Source organism: Pipistrellus kuhlii, unplaced genomic scaffold, assembly GCF_014108245.1.
Source record: "Pipistrellus kuhlii isolate mPipKuh1 unplaced genomic scaffold, mPipKuh1.p scaffold_m20_p_64, whole genome shotgun sequence".
NCBI lineage: Eukaryota > Metazoa > Chordata > Mammalia > Chiroptera > Vespertilionidae > Pipistrellus > Pipistrellus kuhlii.
In genome coordinates this window covers 1,055,848-1,073,371 of record NW_023425567.1, presented here as the reverse complement: position 1 = coordinate 1,073,371, position 17,524 = coordinate 1,055,848, and the positions used below count along the sequence as shown (strand labels likewise).

Here is a 17,524-nt window from a genome sequence, read left to right as displayed (position 1 = left end):
GAGGGGGCCGGGGCTGGGGGCTGGGGGAGGGGGCCGGGGGCTGGGGGCTGGGGGAGGGGGCTAGGGGAGGGGGCCGGGGGCTGGGGGCTGGGGAGGGGGCCGGGGGGCTGGGGAGGGGGCTGGGGGCTGGAGGAGGGGTCTGGGGGCTGGGGAGGGGCCTGGGGCTGCCAATTTCACCGGGGCGGGGCTCTCAAACTGCAGGGGCCTGGGGATCCCCTGGCCTGGAGGGCCTGGGCCCCGCCCCGGAGGCTGTGAGCCTGAGTGGGGGGGGGGGGGGTGAGGGGGGTCCCCCGCGCCCAGCTCCGGGGGTGCTGCCCGCGGCCCGGGTCGGTGGGCGTGTCCCTGGCCCGCAGCCCGGGGAGGCGGCCTCGGAGGGCGGGGAGGGCGGGGCCTCCGCGGACCCGCCCCGCCCCGCCCCCGGACCCTCTCCGGTCCCTCCCCCTATCCGTCCCCCCGGCCCCTCCCCCTGTCCCTCCCCGGCCCCTCCCCCGGCCCCTCCCCCGGTCCCTCCTCCGCCCGGGCCGGGCTGCGCGGCGGCGGCGGCGGCGGCGGAGGCGCGGGGACCGAGGTGAGCGGGGCCGGTCCGGGTCCGAGGCCGCCGGAGGGACAGGGCGGGCGGCGGGTCCGGGTCCGAGGTCCGGGGAGGGACGGGGTGGGCGGCGGCGGAGGGCGGGGGCTCGGGGGGCGCGTGTGCGTGTGGCGCCGGATGCGGGGACACGGGGCGGGGTGGGGGCGGGGTGGGGGCCCCCGGAGGGGTCTTCCCTCCGCCACCGGGTCCTCCGGGACCTCCGAGCCCGCCCCGCCCCCCTTCTTACCGGCGGGGGGTTTCGGGTCCCCGGTCCCCGCGGGTGGGTCTCCTGTCCACCAGCCCCGTGTCCAGCCTCCTGTCCCGACCTTCCTGCCGCACCGCGCCCCATGCAGCCCCCCTCCCTCTGCACGGCCCCCGAGAGCTAACGGGCCGGACACCCCGGGGAGGGGTCCCCCTGGCCCAGCGCCCCCCGCCGCCCGCCCGGCCTCCCGCCTTCCCGGGAGGGAGCCCGCCCTGCAGAGGAGGCCGGCCGGGCAGTGGCCACCTCTGAGCTGAGGCCTGGGGTGCTGCCCTCAGAGCGGGGGCCCCCCATGCACACGGGCAGATGGGGGAGGTGTGGGCCCTGGGAGCTCAGGCCTGCACCGGTCGCTCACCGCAGGCTGCGGGCTCGGATGCGGCCGGAGCAGGTAGGGACGCTGCAGGGCCGGGGTGGCCGGCCAGGCCCAGGGTGTGGTGACTGCGCCAGCCGCTTCCCGCCGGAGCCTCCGTGTCCCCGGGGCCTGGGCAGCGAGCGGGGAGGCTGCGGGCAGCTGCCCGGGGACCGCGGGGGCGGCCATGGCTGTCCGGGTGGTCAGTGACGAGCTGGTGATTATGTGGCCGCGCTCAAGTCCCGGGGACCCAGAGCCCATTCCGTGGACTAAGGGGGGGGCTCCCTCAGACCCGGGGGGCCCCGCAGCCCTTCCCGCCGGGGTGAGCGAGGGGCCGCGGGAGTGGGGTCAGGACCACAGGGCTGGCCCCCAGTGCCAGGGCGTGGCTACAAGCTTCTTCCGGGCTCCTCTGCCTCTGAGGGGCCCCAGGAGCCTCACTTCACAGACACCCCATTGCGGGGCGCAGTCAGGTGTGACCCCCGGGGATGGCAGAGGGCAAGGGAACAAGGTCATTTAGCTGCTTCCGGCTGGCAGGCAGCGGGGGGATCGGGAGGGGCTGACCCCAGGGGCCACGGAGGCTGGGTGCCAGGCAGACTGGTCCCCACCAGGCAGAGGCTGCTGGGCCTCCCTGGGGTTTCCTGCCAGGTGCCCGGGTTCCGGCCCTTCGTTTGCCGTGTGTGCGTGCTGGGGGCCGGGCGGGGTGCTCTGGTCGGTCCCTTTAGGTTAGAGTCGGGGGCCGGGCTCTGCCCGCGTCCCAGGGCCCCCCGCTGGCTGTGTGACGGGGCAGGTCACTCTGCTTCTCTGGGCCTCCGTGTCTCACCCAGAACCTGGGGGCACCGTGCCTGCGGCCTCACCAGCGGCCAGGGCAGGGCACACTGGCGGTGACGGGGGTGGCGGGGGTGGCTGGCACCGCTGTGCTCCTGGCGGTGCGGCTGCTCGGGATGGGGGCGTCTCGGTCGGAGTTTCCCAGCAGCGGGAAAGGCGGTGTTTGTTTGCTAATGGAGTCTGCTGTCTCTCTCTAATGGACGGCTTAAAAGGCCTGGCGGTGGTGAGCCGCGTGGCCTGGTCGGAGTGGGGTGGCTGTGCGGGCCCCGGGGGGGCTGCGAGCCAGCGGTCTCGCTCGAGGCCACGCCCGCAGGTCCCAGTGACCCCGACCGTCCAGGGAGCAGGAGCACGGGGGCCGGGCCGGGAGCCGGGGGGAGAGCCGCCGACCAGGCGCCCCAGCCCTGGGTGCTCGTGTGCGTGAACGAAGTCCCCCAGGACGTCCGAGCGAGCGGAGAGCAGACCCCGCAGAGGGAGGGCCGCCATGGTCACCGCTCACTCACGGGCTCCACGCCTGGCACACACGTGGCGGGGCGTCGTCCCCTGTGAGGCCAGCAGAACGGGGGGCATGGACGTCCCGGGACAGGCAGCTGCCAGGGAGCCGCTGCCACCCTCGCCCTCGAGCCAGCCGGCAGGTGGGACTGTGCTTTGGGGGCAGGAGGCCGGAGCTCGGGGCTGAGGGGGAGGGCGTCCCCAGGTCAGAGTAAAGTGACCAGACGTCCCGCTTTTGGCGAGACAGTCCTGATTTTTTTTTAAAAAAAAAAACATATTTTATTGATTTTTCACAGAGAGGAAGAGAGAGGGATAGAGAGCCAGAAACCTCGATGAGAGAGAATCATCAATCAGCTGCCTCCTGCACACCCTCTACTGGGGATGTGCCCGCAACCAAGGCATGTGCCCTTGACCAGAATCGAACCCGGGACCCTTCAGTCCGCAGGCTGACGCTCTATCCACTGAGCCACACCGGTCCCAGCAAGGTCCGCTGTTTTAAGTCTCGGCAGCACCACGTGGGCCTGGGAAGCACCGGCTCTCCTGCGGAGCAAAGCGCGTGGGCGGCCGTGCTGGGCTGGAGGTGCTGGGAGGCCCGTGGGAGGTGGGGAGGGAGACCCCAAGTTCTGCCTCACTGGCGCTGGGTCGCCCCCCCCCCCCGCCCCCAGAGACCCCGCCTGAGGTGAGAGAGCAGAGCGCCCACCCCAGGAGGGACAGCAGGTGCCCCAGAAACCCTTGAGTCAGGCCAGTCCTGTTAATAAGAAAACGTTTTTTAATTTTGAAGCCGATAGAGTCAGGTTGGATAGAGTCTGGGAAGCAGACCCCAATGCTAGCTGTCGCCTCGCCCTCTAAGCATCATCATTGCTGCGCATCATTTCCAGTTTTCTGCTCAATAACTGTATCTTAATGTGGAGCCGTCAATCCCGCATGTAAAGTTGTGGGTCCTGTTTGTTTGTTTTTTCACTTAATGCGGTGCCAGGAGCATGGCCCTGCCCCTCAGTAGCCCCCCAACGCCGACCTGTTCAGTGGCTGCACGTCCTGCCTTGTGGGTGTCCCACCCGACGTGGCCCTGGACAGGGATGTGAAAACCCCGAGGCCACGCCCGCCGGGCTGTGTGGCTCCCGCAGGGCCCTCCCCTCTCCGAGCCCCAGGTCCCTGCTCTGCTAGGAACTGGGGTGAGAGCCACGTCCCCGGGCTGCGGGAGGAGCAGGTGAGGGGGTGACGGCACACGCCCACCATCGGAGGGGGCTCCACGCTGGTACTGTTATTTGTCTCGTCTCCCCACTGAAACGGGGGGGCCCTGCCAGCCAGAGCCAGCTCTGTGTGTGCCCGCGCCCCACCCAGACACGCTCCGTTTGATTCCTGCCGCTCAGTCCCCCAGGTGGAGGGCGTCCGGGGTGGGCCAGGCACTGGGACAGTCACACCATCTCCCCGTGTCCACCAGGAGGGGGGTCTCAGTTCACGTTAGGAGCAGGCTCAGCGTGTGATGGTCTCGCCCGAGGTCACGCAGTGGGCAGGGCAGAGTCAGGAACACTTCCTGGAGGAGGTGGCAGAGGCACGGGGCCGGAGGAGGGCCTGGACTGGGCCGAGGGGCAGAGAGCTGGCGTTGTAGAAGGTGAAGGGGAAGATGGGAACTGCCCGGGGGCAGGGCCAAGCGCAGCACCCAGCACCCAGCACACTGAGGCTGAGCTGAGCGGGCCTGAAGTCACAGCACCCCAGCTGCCTGGGCCCTGGCCCGCCCCGCACGCACCCAGCGCCTTCCTTCTGCCGGGCAGGCAGGGGCGCCCTGCGGGGCGCCAGGCCCAGGCACCTTTCCGGGGCCTGCTCCGCGAGCAGCGATAAAATATTTATCAGAAGCACTGGCAGCGGGCGCCCCTGCATGGGGTGCGCTGGGGGGCGGCCCCTGCCCAGGCCTCAGCCCCGCTGTGCCCGCGGAGTCCCGGGAGCCCAGCACCTGCCCGCCTCCTCGCCCCTCTGCCCTCTGGCCCAGCGGGTGCCCCTAATGTGTAAGCCATTGGCGGCACGCGGGCCAGGGCAGCCCGGCCGCCGGTGCTGAGGGTTCAGAGCTCGCCGGGCGGAGGACCCGGGCCGCACGCAGAGGAGGCCGAGCGCCGGGCCCCCTGCACCCGCCCCACGGGGTCGCGCCTCCTCAGTCCTCCGCTCCCAGCAAGGTAGGTCCCTGCGCTGCTCCTGGCGGCAGGACACCCGGCTCAGGGCGGGCGCCGTGCGCGGGGTCTGCGCCCCTCGCTGTGCCGCCCGCCCAGGCCGCGCCTGGCGCCCATCTGGCCCCGAACCAGGGCCCGGTGTCTCCTGAAGCCGCCGGTGGCTCCCGGTTTGCGGTGTTGACTTCCGGAGGAACCGCAACAGAAAAACAGCAGCAGATGGCGTCTTCCCAGCGCCGTGTGGCGTGGGAGGCGCGGGCTCTCGGCCGCTTTTGTTCGCTCATTCATAAAAGCGCTCCGGGTGCGCGGGCCGGAGAGGGCTGGTGCGGGCCGGGCCCACTGCTGGCGAGTCCCGTGCTGTGTGGCCTCAGGCAGGTGGCTCGGCCTCTCTGGGCCTGTCTCTGGGTTGTGGGTGGGGGTGAACTGCCTCCGAGAGCAGGAAGCACCCGTGTCCGCGCGTCTCTCACAGCCTCACAGCCTCACAGCGATGAGCACCGATCGGCCTTTGGAACAGGGCTGGTTTCCAGAGGCCCCACCAGGCCTTGCGAACGCTCTCCCAGGAAGTGACCTGAGCTGGCGCCGGGCCTCTGGGTCTGGAGGTTGCAGGTGGAAGTGTGTTCTAAGCTGAGTTCTGCAGGGAATGGGGCCCTGGCAGCTGAGAAGGAGCCAGCTGGCTGGCCACAAACAAGCTGTTGATGGGAGCCTGTGGGGGGCCGGGTCACCTCCATTCCCATTCTGGACAGGGGTCCCTGCGCTCCCCTCACTGCCTGCCCACCCTGCGCCTTTCCCTCCCTCCTCCAGCCTCCCGCCATTGCTCTGCCCGGAATTCCTCTCCTCCCTTCTCCACACGGGGGCTTTTGTTGCCTCCTGAAGCCCCTGCTGCCGATGCCCTCCTCTTCCAGGAAGCCTTCCTGGCTGCCCCATGTCTACCCTAGGCAGGGTGGCCAGAGCCCCCCATGCCCTCCATCTGGGTCTGTGCTCGTGTCTTCCATCTGGCCCTGGGACCTCCCGCTGGAGTGACCTCTCTCCAGGTCTCCTTCCTGCAGCCAAGGTCAAGCTCAGGGCTCAGCCGGGCGTCTGATAGAGGAAGCAGAGAGTGAGTGGGTGAGTGAGTGAGTGATGGCGTCCAGGGTGGGGAGGGGCTGGGGGCCTCTGCCACGTGACTGTCTGTGGCCAGGACCCGTTTCCCGGGCCCTCGCAGAGGGTGGAAGCGCCGCTGATCCGGGAAGGAGCGGGGTTTCTGGGGCTCAGGCAGCGTGCGGGGGGGCGTCCCCGAGGTGGCCCCTGGCTGTGCCACGCCCAGCGGCACGGGCAGGGCGGCGGAGGGAGGTGTGCGTGGTGGCAGCGCCCTCTCGGTGGCGGTCCCTCCCGCCGTGCCAGGTTCGCTCCGTGGCTCCGTGTGCGAGAGCCTGTGCTCACTGCGGGCCACCGCCCCCGTGACCCCGCCCTGCCGCTGGCACCCAGGGTGTTGGACAGAAGGCCAGAGGGGGCCCTGGCTCAGCCCGCGGGCATGCAAATGTGCCAGCTTTGCTAGGGAGGCGGGTGTGCGGGGGGGGGGGGGGGGGGGAGGCAGGTCTTGAGGGGAGGCAGGTGTGCGGGGGGGGGGGGGGGAGGCAGGTGTGTGGGGAGGCAGGTGTGTGGGGAGGCAGGTGTGCGGGGGGGGGGGGGAGGCAGGTGTGCGGGGGGGAGGCAGGTGTGAGGGGGGAGGCAGGTGTGTGGGGAGGCAGGTGTGGGGGGGGAGGCAGATGTGGGGAGGCAGGTGTGCAGGGAGGCAGGTGTTGGGGAGCAGGTGTGCGGGGGGGGGGCAGGTGTGGGGGGGGCAGTTATGCTGGGGCCAGTGTGGGCCAGTGGTTGGCGGGGCTGGAGGAGGTAAGGTGGGGGGGGGGGGGGACCTGGGAGGAGAGGCTGGACCAGATCCTGAGCGGTGGGCGAGTGGGGAGGCTCCTTTTAGAATCAAAGTAGCCTCATCAGCTGAGGGACCCCAGCCTGCCCCGGGGGAGGAACCCCCAGCCTGCCCCCGGGGGGGGGCCCCCAGCCTGCCCCGGGGGAGGGACCCCAGCCTGCCCCCGGGGGAGGGACCCCAGCCTGCCCCGGGGGAGGAACCCCCAGCCTGCCCCCGGGGGAGGGACCCCAGCCTGCCCCGGGGGAGGGACCCCAGCCTGCCCCGGGGGAGGGCCCCCAGCCTGCCCCGGGGGAGGGACCCCAGCCTGCCCCCGGGGGAGGGACCCCAGCCTGCCCCGGGGGAGGGCCCCCAGCCTGCCCCGGGGGAGGGGCTGAGCACTCGGCCCTGGAGGCCCTCACGCAGCCCTGGGACAAGCCTCGCTGTGTCCCCGTTTCACAGGACGGGGGACTGAGGCCATAACCAGGGACGGCTGCGCTTCAGACCAGGCCTGTGTCCCCAGCGTCCGGCCCGGAGCCGCTGGCCGCGGCCTCGGCCTCCTGTCAGGAGCCTCCTGTCAGGGGGAGTGGCCGTCAGAAGTGGCTGCAGACCGAACGGGCACCATTCCCGAGCGAGCCGCACCTTCCGGAGTCCTGCCCGCGGCTGGTGGGGCCCGGCAGGCGCACCGGCCGCGCTGGGAGAGGGCGCCGCAGACGGAGATGTGTGATCTCACAGGAGCCCGGGCAGCCGCAGCCCCAGGTGCAGCCCAGGGAGCGTGGGGGCAGGGGGAGGAGTGTGGTAGAGTGGGCGGGCCCGGGAGGAGGCCACTCCGGGTGCCGGCCGGACGCCGAGGCCCAGAGGAGGCAGGGCCAGTGCAGGTGAGGTGACCTCTGCTTTCCCCTGAGGGGGAAGAACCAGCCCAAAGAGGGAAGAGGCCACCGGGCTAAAGGTCAAGGTCGAGGCCATCACCTTGGTCTGAGCTCTCTGGGCGCTGTGGGCAGTGGACGGGCAAGAGGGAAGGAGGGAGGAAGAGGGAGAGGAGGAGGAGGAGGAGAAATAGGAGGAGAGGAAGAGGAGGAGGAAGAGGGGAAAGAGGAGGAGGGGAGGAGGAGGAGAAGGAGGGAGGAGGAGGAAGAGGATGAGGAGAGGAGAAGGAGGAGGAGGGGAAGGAGGAGAAGAAGGAAGACGAGAAAAAGGAGGGGAGGAGGAGAAGGAGGAGGGAGAGGAGGAGGGGGAGGGAGGAGGAAAAGGAAAAAAGAAGAGGAGGAGGAGAAAGAGGAGGAGGGGAGGAGGAGGAGGAAGAAGAGGAGGAGAGAGAGGAGGAGGAGGAGGAGGCAGTGGCCTACCCAGGCCCAGCCAGGCCCAGCAGCCTTTCTCTGCCTTCCCAGGCGCAGGTGAGGGTCCCCTGCCCCCTCTGGGTTCAGCTGGATGGGCAAGGTGGGCAGAGAAGCTGGGCTGGGCACCTGGGTGTAGTCAGAGGCTGGGCTGGGCATGGTGTGCCTGCTGTGGGCCTGTCCTCCACTGGGGAAATGAGGACCCGCCCACCCGCACGGCACCTGCGGAGGAGCAGGGAGGGGGCACGGGGAGGTCCGGCCGAGGCCGGGCTCACAGCCGGTGTGCAGCTCAGCGCGCGGCCGTGGTGGCTTCTGGCTACATGGGAGGGCAGAGGCCAGGCCTTCGTCCAAGCACTGCCCCTGCCACGTCCTCAGGGAACGGGGCTGCAGGTGGCTGCGCCGCCGGGGGGCGCTGTGGGGCAGGCCGAGTGTGTGCCTCTGCAGCATGGCTGGGCAGTGCTGTGCTCCAGAGCGCATGCTGTGTCGTGGGGCGGGGCTCGTGGGGAAGACGTCGGTGGGCGCGGGCATCCTCAGCAGGGTTTTGCACGGTGGATGGGAGTTGGGCAGCCAGACCAGCTCCGGGGAAGGTTGCCCCAGGCAGAGCGGAGGGCCAGCTGGTGGACAGGGCTGGCCTGGCCTCCGGGATGCCGGCCTCACTTTACCCTGTTCCGGAGCTCAGGGAGGCCCCCGGCGCCCTGCTGCTCCCCCAGCGCCCAGGCCCGGGTGACCCCGTGCTCACCCCTTTTCTCACCCCTGCAGCCCGCGTGCCATCTGCCCCTGGAGGCGGGGAGTCCCTGGGGGCCAGCGGGGCGGGGGGAGCCATGCAGTCACAGCGCTGTGAGGCTCCCGGCTGGCAGACGTCCACCTCCGCCCCGCCTGCCCCCCGCCCACGCGGGAGCCTCAGAGACACCCAGACCTCGGCCACTCCCAGCCACAGTCTGCGAGGGTGTGAGGAGGGCCCTCGGGGCCAGGCCACCCCCACGCCCAGCCCCGGGGAGGGCTGGGGGACAGCAGGCGCCAGGACACGGGCTGTGCACCGGCCCCACCCTGGCCCCGGCACTCAGGCGGCTGCAGAGCCGCCGATTCCTCTCTCTGAGCCCCAGCTCTGTGGGCCGTGCCCGCGTGTGGCTGGCAAATCACCCAGCCGAGCCCAGGCCCCCGGCCCCACGGTGAGTGGTGAGCAGCACCCGTGGCCAGGGGAGGTGGGGGTCAGGGGAGGGTGGGGGTCCGTGGAGGGTGGGGGTCAGGGGAGGGTGGGGAGGTCAGTGGAGGGTGGGGAGGTCAGTGGAGGGTGGGGGTCCGTGGAGGGTGGGGGTCCGTGGAGGGTGGGGAGGTCAGTGGAGGGTGGGGAGGTCAGTGGAGGGTGGGGGGTCAGTGGAGGGTGGGGGGTCAGTGGAGGGTGGGGGTCACTGGAGGGTGGGGGTCAGTGGAGGGTGGGGGGTCAGTGGAGCGTGGGGGGTCAGTGGAGGGTGGGGGGTCAGTGGAGGGTGGGGGTCAGTGGAGGGTAGAGGTCACTGGAGGGTGGGGGTCAGTGGAGGGTGGAGGTCCGTGGGACACCCCAGAGCTGGTGCCATTCCCCGGCAGTCTGTCAGAAGTTCCATCTCACAGACGAAGAGACAGACGGATGCTCAGAGGATGCAGCACATGAGGCAGACCAGCCTGCAGACAAGGGTCCCTGTTTCCACAGGTGCAGGGCAGGCTGGGAGCGGGGCCCGGGAATCCTCAGCTGAACCAGCCTCATGGGACACACGCACACACACGCACACACACACACACGCACACACACACACACACACACACACACACCCGCCAGCGCGCACAGTGCCTGAGCCATGAGCCGGGCCTCATCTCAGCCTCCAGGTGGACGGGGCTGCCAAAGGTCCCCCCGCTATCTCACACACTCACACACACACACACACACACACCCGCTATCTCACCCCCCATCCGTTCCCCATCGCCACAGCCACAGCCCTCTGTGCGGGAGGGAGACTGAGCTGGGCGGGGCTGGAGCTGGAGGATGGTGATGTGGAGCAGAGATGCGAGCTGGGAGGGCAGAGCCTAGGTGGTGGTCTCCCTAAAACCCTCCCCTCCAGCCCCCTTCGCTCCCGGAGGTTGTCTGCCTGGCCCCCGCCTGTGGGCCCCTACCCTTCCGCCCCAGAGGCCCGGCCCCGCCCCCTGGGCCCGCCCCCCGGACAGCGTCACTCGGCTTCATTCCAATCTGCTCCTGGCCTGTCCCCAAGGGAGACCCCGGCTGTTGGAGCCCCGGCCGTGTACCCCCACCTCCACCCCAGGGGGCGGGTTGGGCACAGCAGCTGCTTGGGGGCCGAGAGCGCAGGGAGGGGTGTGAGGGGAGATGGAGAGGCCCAGGTCACCTCTTGCCTCAGCCCTGGCAGCCTGCGTGGCCTGCGCTGTCCCCCCGATACCCTCCCAGCGGGCTGCACGCAGCTGCCGACCGCAGGCCCCGTGCTGTCCCTGCGGGGCCCGGTCCACCAGGGGCCAATCCGGCCTGTCCGTCTGGCTGGGCCCCGCCCGGCCCTGCCGGGCGGCCACCCTCCAGGCCTGCTGCCGGACACCCCGGGCAGTCAGGGTCCTTCTCTGGAGTCCAGGAGCCCCCGCCTGCGTCACCGCGCCCCACGGGGACGGGGCGGGGACAGCGCTGGCCGGCGGGCACTGCCGTCCCTGAGGGCAGAGGGGCAGTGGCTGTGAGCTGTGGGCCCCAGGCAGAGCCGGCTCAGGCCTCAGCCCTCCCGCTAGCCTGGCCTCCGTTTCCTCGTCCGTGGACTCTGGAGGGCTCCCAGCGGGACCTTAGCGCTCGATGCGTGGGACAGCCCTGCTCCCGGGTGGCCGGCTTTTCCCGCCTGTGAAAGGAGCTCCCAGGCTCGGGGCCGGGCCGCCTGTGGGTGACCGCGGGGCGGGGAGGCTGGAAACCAGGCCACCGCGGCTTCCCTCCCTGGGAGGCCGGGCCCACTTCCTCCCGCTTTGACGGAGTCGGCACGGCGAGGAGGGGCCGTGGGGCCTGGGAAATGCTCTTTCCGCTCCCAAGCCGAGACCATGTTCACAGACAAGGAGCGTGCAGGGGCCTGGTGCCGGGGTGCAAGGCGGGAGGGGCAGGGAGAAGAGCCCGTCTCCCTGCTCGCCCACCCCTCCCGCCCCAGAAGGCAGTCTGATGGCGGCTGCTCCCGGTCAGCTGCTCTGCTGTCCCCCGCTCACCGCCCACATCCGCAGCCCCGTCCAGAGCATGAAGGCACCCCCCGCCCCGAGGGCGTGGCAATAGCCTGGTTGTACCTGCGCGTCCTGCAGGCCGTGCTTGGCCGTTAGAAAATGCTTTTAATGTGCTACCTGGGCCGGGGTATTGCTAGAGTCATTATCATGTGCCTGGATTTAAAAACAAAAACAAAAACCATGCCAGGAGGTCCAGTACACACGTAAGATGTGGACTGATGTTTTTTTGACTGAGCTTCCTAGCAACAAGAGCAAAAAGGGGCCGAAACCGGTTTGGCTCAGTGGATAGAGCGTTGGCCTGCGGACTGAAAAGTCCCGGGTTCGATTCCGTTCAAGGGCATGTACCTTGGTTGCGGGCACATCCTCAGTAGGGGGTGTGCAAGAGGCAGCTGATCGATGATTCTCTCTCATCGATGTTTCTAGCTCTCTATCCCTCTCCCTTCCTCTCTGTAAAAAAATTAATAAAATATATATTTTTAAAAAAGAGCAAAAGGGAAAGAGGACCACTAGATTCCTAATGCCTTATGAAGGAGACACAGCTGTTCCTGGTAATGAGATCCAAGGGGCGTCCTCCTGGGAGCCCCAGCGCGGGTCCCTGTGTGATGCGCTGACCAGCACCCTCGCTGCCTCCGTGGTCCAGCGTGGTCCAAGGACGTAGAGTCTGGAGCAGGGTCTGCCGTCCCTCCTGGCTGCCAGGGAGAGAGTGTGGGACATCCTCAGGGGGTCTGTGCGAGTCCCACCGAGGCCCCATAACCTTGAAATGTCGTGTTACCTTCAAAATCCATGGAGCATTCGTCTCGATCTATAATAGAGCTAAACGTGCTTATTAACTACAAAAATAACTCCTTTCCTTCCTCGTCCGCTCCAGGTCCTTGGGTACCACGGACGCTCCGTACAGATGGGCCATGCTCATGCCTCAATCCATGGGGGGAGCGTGGGGGGCGTGAGAGCCACACCCCTCCCCCAGCAGGAGGCACCCTCACCTCCAGGGGCCATGCAGACAGCTCCGAGGTCCCAGATCCTGAAACCTGCAGGGACTCCGGGCGCCCGCGTGGCAGGCTCTGACCTGGGTGACGGGGAACAGGCACCTTCTGGGCCACGTTCACGAACGAGATTCCTCCCGCAGGCGCCTGCCGGGCACGGGGGAGCAGGAACTGCCCTTGGCGTGCGTCTGTGCGTTTGTGTGTCTGTGCGGCACGTGGAGGTGACCCGGGCGGGCGTGCTGCTTTGCAAAGTGCTGAGGCCCAGGACACCGAGAATCCTGTGTGGATGCCAGAGATCTAACCGGGAGGCGCGGCTGGGAGGGACTAGGGTTAATCAGGACTCGCCTGCGCGGCACTGGGAGGCTGTCCTGCTAAGCCCCATCCAGCCTGCGACCGGCCGCACCAGGCCCAGCCGGCGGGGCCTGGACTTTGCCGACACAGCACAGGTCACAGAGCACAGGAAACGGGAGGAAGCACGACATGCCGGGGAGGGACCTGCTGTGCGCAAGCTGCGTGAGATCAAAACACAGGACGCGAGCCCTAACCAGTGTGGCTCAGTGGACGGAAGGGTCCCAGGTTCGATTCTCGGTCAAGGGCATGTACCTTGGTTGCAGGCACATCCCCGGTGGGGGGTGTGCAGCTAATTGATGTTTATCTCTCATTGATGTTTCTAACTCTCTATCCCTCTCCCTTCCTCTCTGTAAAAATCAATAAAATATATTTTATATATATTTATATATATATAAACACACACACACACACACACACGCAGGAGGCGAGCTGGTAACCACCGGCTCATCTAGACGCAGTGTCTCTGTGGCCTTCCTTAGCCGGAGCCGCTGGCCGGGTGGCCAAGGTCGCACAGTCCGCGGGCAGATGGCCTTCCCGCTCTCCCCCAGGCGGGAGGGGGAGCTGGAGCCTGGGAAGGACCTGTGTCCCCCCTTACGCACAGGTGCCCACACCCTCCCCGACGTGCCAGGCCCTCGAGGCCATCGGGACTTCCACGCAGACCGCGGACACCGAGGAAGGCAGGCCGAGCCCATGAAGACCGCGGGCCTCCCTCCTCCCGGTCCCCTTCCGCCCTCCCCTCCCTCCCCACCCCCCCCCCCCACACACACACACCTGGGAGGGTGCCGCACGCTGTGCCTCCGCGCTCACGCCCTGGTCACTGGCTCCCTGGCCGGCACTGGCCTCATGCCTGTTCGTGGAGCGTGTCCCAGCCTGCAGGGGATGTTTGTGGACATTTATCCAGCCGCACGAGGGCACGCCTGGAAGCGAGATCTCAATCGATGGAGAAAAGGCTCCCAGGCAGGCAGGCCGCAGGCTCTCACGTGCGCCTGGGACGGAGGGGGAACGGAAGGAATTTTCAGGAGCGTGCGCAGGAGGACGTGCTCGCTGGAGGGTTTTTCTACGGGAAAGAGGAGGTTTTTTTTTTTTTGTTTTGTTTTTAAATATATATTTTTATTGATTTCAGAGAGTGAGAGACAGACACATCCATGATGAGAGAGAATCATTGATGGGCTGCCTCCTGCACGCCCCCCTGCTGAGAATCAACCCTGCAACCCAGGCAGGTGCCCGTGGCCTGGACGGAATCTGGGCCCCTTCAGTCCGCAGGCCGACGCTCTATCCACTGAGCCACACTGGCGAGGGCCTCAGGTGTGCGTTTAGAAGATGTTTGTGTGTTTCTTCCCGGCATTTCCGGGAGAGTCAGAAGGAGCTCTCAGTTGCATAGTTCTGAGATCGCCCAGCCTCGTGGCCGATGCAGAATAACCCCAGCAGGCCCCGTGGGGGCCGACCTCTCACCTGGCACGCACAAAGCCCGCGGTCTCTGACTCCCCGCTCACTCCAGGCCGTCTCAGGAGTCCAGGGGACCGGGCCCGCCCCCTCCAGCTCCCTGACTCCCCGTCCCACCCCGCAGACCCTCCCTCCCGGCTCCCACACCCCCGGGCAGGGTGGGATCAGGGAATTCCTGTCGGATTTTTGTGACGACCCCAGAGTCTGTTATGGCTCCAGGTGGGGCAGTTTCTGCACCATCTACCCAGTGGGGGGGCCGAGGCCCTGAACAGCCTCACCTCGGGGCAGGGCAGGGTGTCCGGCCGATGGAGGAGGTCTGGTGGGGGGTCAGCGTGGGGGTGGGAGAGCTGGCCTCAGCTCCAAGGAGGACACACGGAGATGCCCTGCCTCAGGCCCGCGGACAGGAGAGGGCTCAGCGGGGCCGTCTGGGGTCAGGGGCTCCCCCGCGGTCAGTGCCACAGAGCCCTGCTGAGCGCGAGGCCGGCCTGGTGATACGGCGCCAGGGTGGGCGTCTGGCTGAGCACACCCAGCAGGCCTCTCGCTCCACGTGGACTCGGTACCAGGGAGAGGGAAGCCGCCGGAGGGGCCGGCCCGGCAGAGGAGCCGGCAGAGTTGGGACGAGACCATCTCGGTCAGCGTCCGGGGCCTCTACCTGCAGGAGCCCGGCCTCAGGGGGCGGCCTGGGCACGGTCAGTGGTGCTGTAAGAAAGGAGTGGACACCGGGCTGGGCACAGGGCAGCGTGGGACTGAGCGAGGCCAGCGGGGACGAGGGTGCGTGGGCCAGGCGTGGTCTCGGCGGCCGCAGCTGTGATTACATTTGAAGCCTGGGATCCCCCGGGGAAGAAGCTGCCGGATTCAATGGGGTTCAGCACGAGTCACCCCAAGAGTCACCCCCTGTGTACGCAGAGAGTTCTGGGCTAAAGGCAGCGTTAGCTGCGGGTTCGAGAGGAGGGTGTGTGCCTCCCCTTCGTGACCAAGGAGGACGTGAGGGGGGCCTCGCTCGGGATCAGAGGCTTCACAGCACCTTCTCTGTCCCCACCCCCTGCGTGGCACGGCCGACTGCTGGTCCCCGAGTCCCTGCGCCCCCTTGGCCTCCACAGCCCCAGCCACTGCACCGGCACACAGGGCGCCCTCCACGCCGGCCCCTCCTGCCTGAGCTGCTCCCGCGTGACTCCCCTGTGTGCGGGGCTCCCTTACGTACGTGTGTGTACACAGTGAACGTGGTTACTGCCTCTTGCTGATAAGCCTCCCGTCTATGTGACACTCAGACCAGCTGAAGAGCCCGGAGGGAAACACCTCTCCTTCCCCCACATTCTCACTTTACAAACGGGGAAACTGAGGCACGGGGAGCCGTTAAACAGCCGAGGGCTGATCAGTGGGAACCACAGACCTGCCCAGGCCCCCCACTTCCCCGGCCCCGCCCTGTCTGGCCTCTGGCCGTTGTTGCAGGCCCTGAAGGAGCGGCCGCGGGCGGGACAAAGGAAGGCAGCCAGCGGGGCAGAGCCCGGGGAAGTTCGAGGGGGAAGCAGGCAGCTGGACCAGACCACAAGCGGTCACTCGGTGGAGGTGGAGGTGGGCGTGGAGAAAGGGGCTGAGGGCTGGGGGGGAGGCAGCGCCCGGGCTGTGGAGGGCCCTGGACGCCCGGCTGGGGGAGTTGGAGTCCCCCCTGCAGGCAGAGGCCTGTGGGCAGCCTCAGGCGGTGCCGGTCAGGTGGGGTCAGGGACACTGGCAGCGGGGCGCATTCCAGCGCCCAGGTCTAGTGGGAGAGGGGCCGCATGTGGGAGGGCAGCGCCGGGGAATCCTGAGCCTGGGGGCCTGGGGCCCAGAGAGGTGGGCGAGCTGCCGGCGGGCCGGGCCTGTGCCTGTCGGCCCCGGGCTGGGCTGGGCGGACGGCAGAATGCGGATGGGGTCCAGCTGGCAGGGTTCGGTGGGGGCACGGGGGCCAGGCTGGCTGGGCAGGAGCTGGGGCCCCGCCCACATGGGGAGACTTGGGAGCGGGCTCTCCCTCAGGGAGTCCCTCTCTTCCGGGCAGGGCCGCGTTCCCAGAAGCAGGGGTGGCGGGGGGACACCTGCTCCGGGAGCCGTGCCCTGGACTCGGCAGAGGCAGGCGGCCAGCACCCCCTCACCGGCCGCCAGGTGTGTGTACAGTCAACAGGCAGGCCGCTGGGGTCCCACCTCGCCCTGCACCCCTGCTGGGGCTGGTCCGCCTGGCACCAGGAATTCTGGGAGAGGGGAGAGGGAGGGAAGTGGCGAGCGGCTGAACTCGCCCTCCCACCCTTGGGCTCCCTCCCCGGGTGCCCTGGTGCCCTGATCGGTGAGTGCTGGTCCCGCAGCAGCTCCTTCTTTCCAGGATTCTTCTAAGAAGCAGCTGCGGGCCAAGACCGGGCCCTGGGGAGCGGAAAGCTGCCAGGCGAGCCCAGTCCACCATCTGCCCCATGTGACCTCAGCCTGCACGTCGGCACAGGGGGGGGGGGGGCACGGCGCAGTGTGGGCACAGTGTGGACGCAGCGCGGCGTGGCCACTGTCAGTGCTCAGGGCGGGCTGCTCCCCTCCGACTCCCAGACCCCGGAGCCCCCCGGGCTCCCCCGGGACAGGGTGCAGCTGGGCAGGAGGGCGCCTGCCGCCTGCGACAGGGCAGGGCCTCCAATGGGGGTTTGCTGGACGCCCAGGTCCAAGCCAGGCCAGGAGGGCAGCCCGTCTGGGAAAGCACGTCCCGGCGTCTCAGCCGCTCACGTGGGAACCTCCTTCCTCACCATCCGGGCTGCGGTCGGAGGCCCAGGCGTGCAGGGCCGGCCTCCCTGTCTCTGCAGCCCCTGCAGGCGGCCCGCACCCTGGGCCTCCGGCTGCATCGCTCCCACCCCCGCCTCCCTCTGCCCGTGGCGTCCTCCTCCGTGTCCGTGTCCCCACGTGGCGTCGTCCTCCGTGTCCGTGTCCGTGTCCCCACGTGGCGTCCTCCATGTCCGTGCCCGTGTCCCCACGTGGCCTTTATATGGGCTGTGGTTGGATGTAGGGCCCAGCCCACCCCAGGGTGACCTCGCCTCAGTGGGTGACACCTGAGCCCAAGGAGGTCACATCGCCCGGCCGGCGTGGCTCAGGGTTGAGCGTCGACCTATGAGCCAGGAGGTCACGGTTCTATTCCCGGTCAGGGGCGTACAGGAAGCAGCCTTGGCTGATCAATGGTTCTCTATCTTTGATGTTTCTATCTCTCTCTTCTTCCTCTCTGAAATCAATAAAAATATATTTAAAAAAACAAATAGGGTCACATTCCAGGTCTGGGGGTCCGGGCTTCAGCATGGCTACCCACAACAGGAGGAGCAGCCCCAGGACTCCGCCAGCAGGCTGACTGCCTTTCCCCCTTTAATGGAGGGAGAGGGAGAGGGAGAGGGGGAGGGGGGGCAGGAGGAGGGGGAGAAGGAGAGAGAGAGGGAGAGGGGGAGAGGGACAGGGAGGGGGAAGGGGGAAGGGAGAGGGAGAGGGGGAGGGGGAGGGAGAGGGAGAGGGAGAGGGAGAGGGGGAGAGGGGGAGAGAGAGATGGATTTGGTGCTCCCCTTATCTGTTTATGCATTGATTGATTCTTACATGTGCTCTGACTGGGGATCGAACCCACAACCTTGGTGCATGGGGAGGGCACTCACCAGCTGAGCTCTTCGGCCAGAGCAAGGC

The 17,524-nt window shown here is 68.3% G+C and overlaps 1 protein-coding gene across 3 annotated transcripts in view; it reads left to right on the top strand.

Moving 5' to 3' along the window:
* Positions 1–532: 532 nt before the first annotated feature.
* The window catches only part of PRR5 (proline rich 5), a 41,153-nt gene continuing 24,161 nt past the window's right edge, over positions 533–17,524 (top strand). Inside the window, exon 1 of one of the 3 annotated variants that reach the window (XM_045575086.1) lies at positions 533–568. The gene's annotated coding sequence lies outside the window, so the exon portion shown is untranslated. Of the gene's footprint in view, positions 569–4,556; positions 4,659–17,524 lie in introns of those variants that run through there. The other 2 variants (XM_045575085.1, XM_045575087.1) reach the window with 2 other exon arrangements.